Source organism: Anneissia japonica, unplaced genomic scaffold (genome assembly GCF_011630105.1).
Source record: "Anneissia japonica isolate Jap-2015-1 unplaced genomic scaffold, ASM1163010v1 scaffold287817_len136503_cov194, whole genome shotgun sequence".
Taxonomy (NCBI): domain Eukaryota; kingdom Metazoa; phylum Echinodermata; class Crinoidea; order Comatulida; family Comatulidae; genus Anneissia; species Anneissia japonica.
Window position 1 is genome coordinate 43220 of NW_022710696.1, and position 9511 is coordinate 52730.

The window sequence follows — 9511 nt, forward strand, 5'->3', positions numbered from 1 at the left end:
TATTTTAGTTTCATTTCAAACACACGTGTGTGGCCTATATTATAAATAAGATAAGCCCTATGTCGTATTGTTTTCTATATGGGGAGTGGGGTGGGTATGGTAAATTACTAACCGGGAAATGAGGATTGTATGTTATTATTAATATTATTATTATTATTATTAATACTATTATTAATATTATTATTATTATTATTATTATTATTATTATTATTATCGTTATTATTATTGTTATTATTATTATTATGTTGGAATGATGTTGTTTGTACTGTTCTTTAATTTGATTAAAGAGGGCCCCTGAATATCAGTTAACCTACTGGGCTAAACCAGAAGGGTTACCCTCTTTAAAGATGGTTGAAATAAAAAATAAAAAAAATATATACCTACTCTGACCCAAGACCCCTGTTACGCGCCTGGTGTTAGCGCCAATGTGTGCCCTTGTGCGGACAGGATATGTGCCCCTCTCTGAAGCTGGAAACATTGTTTTTGCAAAATAAATTGATGCAATTTGCTATTATAGGCCTAATCAATAAATTCCTCATCAACCGATATAACCTTAAACATTCTTGGAATTGACATAACATTACTGATGTCGTACACAACCTTCAGTGTGAAATGTGGCTCTCTTTGCAAGCATATCTAACATCTAAGTAAAGAAGAGCTTAGATTGGTACCAGATAAAATAATTTTGTTATCAAAATTAATACATTATGCTAATTTTCATCTCTGTAAGCGCATAAGACAGTGCAAATTATTTCTGTGACAGTCTTTTGAAGTGTGTAAAGTTCCATTTTATCCCATACATAGTCAAAATATTGGGAGGATGATACAATGGACCATCCCCCCTTGTCAAATATGGGGGGGGGGAAATATATCCCCTCCACCCCCCCCCCGGGATCTACGCCTATGGCAATAACGAATGATTTGATTTGAATCGGAGACCTAGAGATCCCCACGTTTCAGCGCACACAGAGGCTACCATCAGTTTAGGCAACTGAGCTAAGCTGCTCTGCTCCCTGGTTATAAATCTATAAAGGCCAACTCAGACAGCGTCGGCCGATGCAGCCCGACGCGATTTGTTGTCGCGTCGGGTCTGTGTGAGTTGAACGCAGACGCGATGGTGTGCGTCGGGGGCAGTCGCGTAGTAGAATATTAAACGTGTTTAATATTTCTCACGACGGCTTAAGACTGTCCCCGACGATATATCGGGTCGGGCTGCGTCGGCCGACGCTGTCTGAGTTGGCCTTACTAATATTTACTCTAATATTTAATAATAGGCTCTATTACAGTAACACTATTAAAATTCAGACAAACATTTATTTTCGCCATAATATATTGTACAGTAAACCTACGACTTCCGGATCACTTTTTCTTCAGGTCATCTAATAGGCTTGAAAATATCAATATAAAGACGTTTGAGTAACAAAATTCATTGATTGTTTTTAATAAAGTGTCACTTTGATACCAAAAATTATGTTGCTCTGAAACATAAGGATATTCTGAATAAAATGACCATCGTCCTTTAAGGTCCAATTGATGATGTTGCAGGCGTTTATCATCCGAATATCCGAATTATTAGTAGGCCTATAATGTACTGTATACATTATTTTAATCGATTTCAACATGCTGTGTATAATATTTAATAGTAGGCCTACTATGATGGATAACCATGTATTTTATTCTTTATTTATCGACATGTTTAAGTCGGAGGCGGATTTTAAGGTGGGTAGTTATGCAGCCGTCTGGGGCTTATACATTTTTGAAAAAATTAAAAGAAAATATTTTGTCAAAAGCGTTGTACTGTATTATTAGATTGCTCGGTAGTAGTAAGTAGGGCCCACCGCCTCTCCGGGACTCATTTGGACATGGAGGAAGTAAGCATTTCCCCAGAAAGCACACAGGCATTACATAAATGGTCAAACCTCCATGGTGGGGTATCCTGGGGCATAGTTGAAAGAACCCCTTCTAATAAATCTGCCAAATATTGTGTTTGTGGGATTTTGGTCTATTTGGTTTTTTTGAAATTATAGAAAAGGTTACGTATTGTTAAGGCGTTGTTAGGAGAGTGTTGAGTATCAGTGTAAGTATAAATATTGGCCTCTCCAGGGCCCATTTAGACTCGGACTTCGCCCAAAAAGCACATGCGTTACTTAAGGCTTGGTAGTAATGTGCTAGGTAGTAGTAGGAGCGCACCCCCCCCACCCCAGGAACTCACAAGTTACGCAGATGGGTCCTGTTTATTTTAATATGATATGCCATAATTGGACTTTATGGGACAATATATTAAACACTACACCGATTCTGATATATGTATACTGCAATACATTATTCAGCATCGGAAGAGCTTTCCAACGATACCAAACACGACTACTTTTGGTGAGTTTATATACTTATTCTTATTTTATGCACATTTTAAGTATATTTTGTGGTTATTTTACTAAAACTAATAAACACGTATTTTTGAATTATGTTCCATTCTGGCATGAGTGATAGTAGTTTTTATGTCTGGTTTGTTGCCTGTATAGAAATTATGAGTTTAGACACCAACATCATATCTGTAGCTTATTTAGTTCCAATTATATGCACATTTTAGATAAATTTGTATACAAGGTGAAAAATCAAGCGTCAACAGGGCTTATGGTGACCAGGACGGATTAATTAGGATATCTGGCTATGTTGACCGCTTCTAACATTCCACTCCCCTTAATTTGATTTCCAGGCCTCTTTTTAAATTTTTTTCCTAGTCTAATAAGAGAACTTAGTTGGCTTGCTTTTACTGAGAAGATAAATAGTACATATTATTTCTAAGTTACCACACTAGTTTAATTATAATGCATAAAGTAAAACTGAATCGTTAAACATAAATCAACATTTATAGTAATATCTATACAATACAATTTAGTAGAATGCAATAATCAATAGTATATTTTAAGATTATTTCACAATTCTGGATCCTAACCAGCTTAATAACACTGTACAGTACTAACAGATTATCATTTAATCACTCTACTTTTTAGCTTGTTTACTATCATTCGCTATACATCACCATATCTTAGAGACGTTGCAAAGGCAATCATAAATTCATTAGTTAGGGAAACCACACTTCTGGATAAATGTACCCAAACAACACCTTGTCTGTAATTCCTTGTAATTAAAATTAAGATTTATTACATTTTAATCATAATTTTAACAATTTCAATAAGTTAGTAAATTAGCTGGGCAATTGGACTTTCAGTGCTAGTGACTCATGGAATACAGATACTTGTAGTTAGCTTAACATTAGGTTACATATTACAAAGAACTGCAATACACTATGGTGTACTGACTCACCCATAAAAACAATAATATCATAATTGTTGATTGATAGCTACTAACAAATTTTAAATACAAATCTTCATACATAGAGTCATCAACAATATCGGACCAGCTATTTCTTTCTGACGAAGGTAGTTGTCATTTCCCTTTCTGAAAATACTTTTTTAACTTGATTTAAAGCTACCTTGTTCCAGTAGACATCACCAGGATTGTTTCCATTGTCATAAACTGAAATGCTTCTGTGTCCAAGTGATTCCTTTGCTCTATAGAAATCAATATTTAAAATATTTTTAATCCACAGCACAGTAACTACTGTACAAATAATAATTATAGAATTGCATTGCTTTAACCCCAATGCTACTACACCACATAACATCCCAAACACCATGCTAGTGGACTCTTATCCTATAGTTTTGATCACTCAAAGATATATATATGGCCACTCAATATTACATTTTTGAAAGGCGAGTAGATGCATAATCAACTTACTGTATCATCCCATGTTTTCCCAAGGCAATAAATACATAAGATAATCCTAGTCATACCCTATTAAGGGCCATGTTATTTTAGCAAGCAACAAAATATAATGTTATTCAAGCAAGCAACAAAAAATAATGTCAGGTTTGGCATGTTGAGCTCAAAAAATGGCTTTTGATTTTTGGACACTATGTTAAGAGAGTGATAGACAAAACTGATAATTTATAACAAATTCATGGCAATAATTAACGTACATAATATCTACCCAAGACAAAACAATGTACCAGATGATGATGATAAATTCAATTTGAATGTAGTCTTTTACATTTACTAATTAGAACTAGATATACAATACAGTACTGCATACCTGGAAGTGCTGGCAAAAAATGGCTTCTGTGATAGAAGATCAAGGTACTCTTTTTGACTTGAGTTTCGCTCTGGACTGGATAAATCTCCTAGGCTTGAAATGGGAATAAAGTTTTTGGAGTGTTTTGTTTACATGTTGCTGAAAAAAAGAACATACAGTAATTGCTGATGGAAAGAAAATTCAGGACTGAGTAACACAACACTAAACAATTAAAAAATTTAGACAAAGAAAAAAATACATCCTGGATTTTGGGCACATAATTGTAGCATGTATCTTGTAACTAAATCAATGCATTTATTTTGTTGTGTAATTACATCTAAACATTAAGAAAGCATTGATATTTTTTTAATAGTTTTCTTCCAAAGGTTGGAAGATTATAAATATTTTAACCATCAAAAGTTGTGGGTTAATTTCTGGCAAGTTGAAAAGTAGCATGGTAATTTGTCAAATGCCAAACTCATTTGGCTCATACAGTCTCCAAGCAATCATAATCAGAATAAAATGACAATTATTGTTTGGCAACACACCTTATCCATACAGTACACATCTTACCTTTTATAAGATGTGTACTACACTTGTGCACATCTATGGCCTTTAGAATTTCATCCTTCCGTAACTAGTGCAAGATCCGCTTCATGATCCACACCAAGCTCATCCAGTTTTCTCAAACGTTTTTCTTTCATCAAAATTCGAAAACATGAATCACTAGCAGTTTCCATAATTATCTGTAATGACTGAGATACATCTATGAATATTTATTATGTTAAAACAGTGTTCAGATTTCATCTTTACATACAAAAAGTTGTGGCAATTTTGAATGAAAGTGTAATTTTGCTTCCCGTATCTTATAATTTTAGTCTTTAAAATAAAAAAAGTGACAACTGGAAGATATTTTATAATTTTAATCTTTAAAATCCAAAAGGTGACAACTGGAAGATATTAGGTTCCACTGAAAAGCTCAATTTATTAGGTATTTTCACTTCACTTCTCTAACATTGCAACAATGTAGAAAATTTTTCTTTCGAATTCAGTTTATGGGATTGCAACTCTAGTTATTATTTTTGAACTATAAATGGGTGAATTATATCAAATGTACATAATTATCTTAATGAAAAAGTATTTTCTTCAGTATTTTGACACCTTTATTTTTTAAAATTGGTCCAAAACCAGAACAGGGCAGGCCAATAAACAAAATTCAGAGAGTGCGGGAAAAAGAAATTCACAAGTTAACAGATGTGAAACAATTCAAAGTAATATAACTTCTTTATCCTAATTATAAATGATATGGAGGTGAGTTTGGTGTCAGTCTATACAACTGTAGGTTTGAGGCCAAGGAATCAATTAATGATGTGCTTAAGTTTCGTGTTTTGTTTTTTGTGGGAAAACAGATTCTTTTAGAAAAGGTGTCAAAATGCCGAGGAGATAAATCGTTTCATTTATATATTTTGGTAATCAAAGTATCGCTCCCAAATGTTGATGGCCAGGTCTTGAACGTCTGCCTAGCTAAGCTAACTTGGTACACTATCGGGCCTAACCTGGCAAGTCCTAGGCCTTGCCTACTTACTTTCAATCTTCAACTAGCCTGCTTAGGGCCCTAGGAAGGTAGAATTCGATCCAACTCGGCCTCCAGTCAACTCGGCCACAAGTCAACTCGGCCACAAGTTAACTCGGCCACAAAAAGTTTGGCTACAGTCAACTCGGCCACAAGTCAACTCGGCCACAAGTCATCTCAGCCACAAATCAACTCGGCCACAAGTCAACTCGGCCACAAGTCATTTCGGCCACAAGTCATTTACTGGTACTACATACATTGTACTAATTATTATTATTGCTGTTATTATTGTTGTCATTGTTGTTATTATTATTGTTGTTTTTATTACCGTTAGTTTTAATATTAATTATTAGTCTTAGCATTAACATATTGTTCAAATTTTTGCTGATATTATTATTAATTATAAATAATAAATAATTTTCGATTTTTTATTATTATTATTATTCATATTATTATTATTATAATTTTAATAATAATTTAAAAAGTTGTTGTTATTGGCATTTTATTAGTATTTTTCTCATATTATTATTATTATTAATATTATTATTGCTGTTGTCACCTTTATTATCAATATTATTACCCTATTATTACTAAGTAGGCCTAGTATTATAAGTATCATTATTATTATTATTACTAATTAGTATTACTATTATTATAAAAATATACATTATTTTTAATTTATTATTGTTGTATTATTGCTATTATCACCTTCAAAATCGTTGTTATCACTAATTAGTGATTAAAATTGATATTTAAATATCGTTATTACCATACTAGTATTATTACTATTTGTTAAAATAAATATTACTATTAATGTTGTTGTTGTTATTATCACCTTTTTTATCGTCATAATGACTAATTAGTATTATTAATGTAAATATTACTAATTTATTGTTGTTTAATATTATTGTTAATTGAAGTAGAATGTTGTGAGTAAACAGAAGACGAACACATTAATAAATAACTCTTTTTAATTCATAGACAATAGCATTCAAATCTCTTTTGGTAGTGTGGTGGTCCTGTTTTACTAAAACATACTGTGTACTTTATTTCAATCATATATTGAAGAAAAAGGATGCAAAAATTTAGATTTACATTAAAATAACTTGTGGCCGAGTTGACTTGTGGCCGAGTTGGCTGTAGCCGAACTTTTTGTGGCCGAGTTGACTTGTGGCCGAGTTGACTTGTGGCCGAGTTGACCTGCACCCGGAAGGTAGGCCTATGCATAGTCCTAGTAATAATGTAGTAGTACAATAGGCTAATATTAATAAGGCCTAGGCCGCTTTAACTTTACCGAAGATAACTAAGTGCCTATAAGTAATTGGAAATTAAAAAAAGATATATCATAGCCATATACGTTCTTGTGCAATGAAAACTTACTGAACTCACGTTTGATCCTTTTGTTTTCCAAGATAAAGAAACGACGGCGCTAATGCACTTTAGTACTGTAACACTTCTATCTTCAAAAATTGTCTTTTTACCTACTGTGAAACGACGTAAACGAACTCTACATGTGCTCTCCTCTTCTTCCATGCCACTGCCGCAGGGTTGCCAGATAGTCGACAGGCTTCACGCAGAGCCGTAGATAGAGAGTTTGGCCAACTCGGTTTCAATCACGTGACTTACACCGGCCATGTTGTCACCAAAACAAAACAACGCGATAGGGTAGGAAGTTAGCAGTTATTATAGATGATTAATGCTATAATTTTAATGTGAAATACCGTTATGTTGGGTTTGGGGTTGTTGCAATCGATCCAAAAAAGAAACAAAAATGTATTATTTTCCTTAAATTCCAAAAAGGAGGAGGATTTGGGATTTTATTTTAACTTTGCACGGCGATCGAAAAATCTAGCTATCCACGTAGTAAATTATAAGGCATGTACCGCCGCCCGCCCCACTTCGCGGTAATATATATCCACCTACTACTACTAGGCCTAGACAGGCCTAAATTTCGGTACTTCTTCGGACGAACACCTTAAGGTAGTACTTAAATCGGCTTAATTACGATGATAATAAAAAAAAAAGGAAGCATTTTCAAGCAGCAATGATTTATAAAAAGATGCAATGTTGCAGTTTGCTGTTAAATTATATAAATTTCCAGAAAGCTACATGAAGAATCAGTCAATTGTAGCTTAATAATTAAAAATAAAAATTGAATCCTCCAATAAAAGCGAAAACTTGTCCAAGGAGTCCTGTGCTATGCAAACATGCCCAATTGTGCTTTACAAATCAATTAATTGTGCAACTAAAGATTTTAAAGATAAAAATATATTTTAAAGATATAGGCCTAATTGTATTATAATATATTGATTGTTTTAATACATATTTTAAATCAAAACGTTTAAATGTTTTACAAATTACAAATCAAAATTTCAATGAATAGTAATAAATAATAAATAATAATAATAATAATAATAATAATAATAATATTATAACTCACTAATATTATAAACAAAGTGTGGAGAATGCTGCTATATTACTTACAAGGCCTAGCTTCTTGATTATGAATGATTAGGCATATGTTGTACAAAAATTTCTCTCAATGCAATAATTCTTCAACTTTGATTTATTGTTTAGATTACAATTTACAAATAGGCCTAGGCTATTTGTATTAGTTTGAAGATGACCAACATATTATTTCATAAATTAGAGTTTACGAAATCATAGGCCTAAAGGCCTATGATAGGCCTACAAACAATTATAAAACTTTCATGTTATTAATATTTTTATCATTCATTTACAGGCGAAATTAACATATTATCGCCGACGATTCACAAACCTACTCTGTCTGCACAACCAACCTTTCTCCTCTGCAGTGCTGACTCTTAGGAGCCTCATGCTATAGAGGAGGCAGCTAGCAACTAGGTATATAGGGGGCCTAGGCCTAGGTAGATGATAGACTTTCAAAACAAAAAGATAATCGTAACGAAAAAAAAAATAAAGAATCGTCCTCACTTTATCTTCTCGAAATAATACAGCACGTCACTGATTAATTAATTCCAAAGTTAGGTAAATATGATTATTATATGATATTTACAATGATATGTTAAAATCCCATAATCGAATCGTCCTCATGAACAGAATAATGAAAGAAAGTTTATGCAGAATTAGTGTTTTATAAAATGTTATAAAGCTATACGCGCGCACGCTGTTTGGTGACAACATGGCGCCCATGCGCCAAGTTGGCCAAACTCTCTCTCTCTGGCTTCACCATAGAGATATAGGCATTTTTCGTTTTGACTACGCGGCCAGTCTACTACGAACTAATGGACCGTGACAACAACGCCAAGACACTGTTCGCGTACTACACCAAGAGCTGTTTTCGTTTTTTTTTTTAAGGCGACTACGACGACGTAGCACACGTACGTAGGCCGGAGGCGATTTTTTTTTCCGTACGAAACATTTGCATGAAACTTCACTCGGGACATCTCGGATTGACTCGAGTGAGTACGATACGAGGAACAAGATCAGACACTTCGCAATGTCGTGACGCTCGAGTTTTACTATTACAGTACTGTATTGCTCTTTCTATGTTTACCTACGGTAGGCCTATGAAATCTCACGGACTTATGGGATGTATGTGTGTAGCTAACTGTGACCTTCTTGGATGTTGTCAAAAGTTAGTATATTATCTACAACAACAACAGCTAGTACCTCCTGTTATAAAGTGTAGATAGGTACAGTAATACCAAAGGCTAGAGAGAAAGAGGCCTAACAGGCTGAGATCTTATCTAGGCCCCTCCTTAAACTAGGCCTAGGGTCATAGACTGACACCAACATACTGACATTGACTGAAATTTTTT